Genomic DNA, 1851 nt, shown 5'->3' with positions numbered 1-1851 from the left:
GAAGTTGACCGTCAGAATAACCCCGAAAATTGCCCCATCAAAGAAAGGCTTAATGCTAACATACAATGAAAAACGCCATTGACATGCTAACGATTTGCATCGATCGTCTGGGTTTGAGATTTATGACATCTTTTTTTACAATTGATATATTGTTATTATATTATTAAGAAGGGATTTTTTTTTTGGATGATTTCAAATGGGGCGACATGAACACTCTGGTGCGTACGTCCAATTTTTCAAGACAGATTTCTAGTCGCCGTCCAGGGACTTCCCAAGGTACGGAAGTGATACTGATCAAAGCAAATTGAACAGGGCGTCCTCGCCTTCACATACTAAGTCAAGACTGCGCCGAGCATCGGTCGCTCCACGTCGGCGACTTTGCATGCGAGGCGAAGAAAAGCTCGACGCTGTCTCTTTGATATCCAAACTAACGTCCCTTGTGCAAAGATGGCGCGATGTTACGCAATAAGTGGGCAGAGATGCTTGCTGCGTAGTGACCGCAAGTCACTTCTGCTCCCGGCTTGTGTGCTCTCGCAGTCATCTTCGGCCAAATAGCAGAAGTGGAGAGCGATGTTGAAACTTTGGTTCACTTTAAGACAGATCATGTTCGCGGCCGTTTACCGTAGCTCGGCCGCATGAGCTTCCCGTTACGAGCCGTTGTTCAGGATGTCCGACGGGCCTTTCGTTTTGCGAGCAACAATTGCCGTCGCCAAATCACACGTCTGCAGAAATGCGCTGCGCCCGCAGATGCCTTTCGATGTTCGCTGTTGACTAAGAACAGGGACAAAAATAATAAAGAGCCTCCTAAAACTAAATCCATCCCACTGCGGGTTCTCTCAAAGGAAGGTGCTATGAGTCACCAGGCCGTGCAGTGATAAAGGTCGGGTTGTAGCTTTCCACAGCAGCGACTTACTTCATGACGACTTGAGCTTTCAAAAACAGTTGGCGCATCACGAGGTGAGCGACGATCTGACCGATGAAGTGGTCTTGATCGTGCTGCCGTTTATGTGCCGAGGATGAAAGTGACAAGAAATGACGCACGCTGCCGTATCGGGTTGCCCGTAGTAGTACCCCTCCATTTGAACTCATTGTTCACATGCGACTGCGGAATATGCAACATTTGTGTTTTTACGATGTTGAAGGTCACTGTCAAAAAATGTCCGACTCCACACGCGAACGTGTGCTCGCGAAGTAAAAATGACAGGAAGGTCCAGTGCGGAGGCTCTCAACGTTTTCGTTTCGAGGGCCGCTTGCAGAAAAACGGCAGGACGAAAGGTGGTCCGCTTTTGGAAACGCATTTTGAAAAGGTGCTACAGGCAAATCGTTGAGGATTTTCCCGCTGTGCACTTCACAGTGGCCAAATCTCCACATTCGGAACCCAAGCAAAGAACAAACAGTTATTTGAGGATCATTCACGCGATGCCTTCTTCAATCAGCCAACGGTTGCGAAAGAAAAAAAAAAGAGTTTTGCCTTTAAGATGGGACGATAGATGTTGTTATTCTTTGAGCCATTTATTAGGATCTTTGAATTTTTCCGAAAATGTTGACAGCACTCCCTCCCTTCTCACTCTGCTCACCCACCTTCATCTTTTTTAACTCACCGTGGGCCCCGGGGCAAATGTCATTTTTATTTCGCCTTTTGTCGTTGTTATGTTGTTAAAAAAAATGGATGGCCGGCCACAAATGCCCCCGGGCCATCGTTTGGACACCACCGGTCTAAAGGAAACAAGCAAAAAGCATTCATGTCAAAAGTTAAGATATCACAAACTGGACGGGACCAACTTTGCTCAAGTTCAACGAAGCAGCCGACTGACTGGCTGGCTCACGAAATGATGCAGACCGACCAAGACG

This window comes from Hippocampus comes, unplaced genomic scaffold, assembly GCF_001891065.2.
Source record: "Hippocampus comes isolate QL1 unplaced genomic scaffold, H_comes_QL1_v1.1 scaffold152, whole genome shotgun sequence".
In the NCBI taxonomy this organism is placed as follows: domain Eukaryota; kingdom Metazoa; phylum Chordata; class Actinopteri; order Syngnathiformes; family Syngnathidae; genus Hippocampus; species Hippocampus comes.
The sequence above is the reverse complement of the archived record's forward strand: the minus strand, read 5'-3'. Positions refer to the sequence as shown.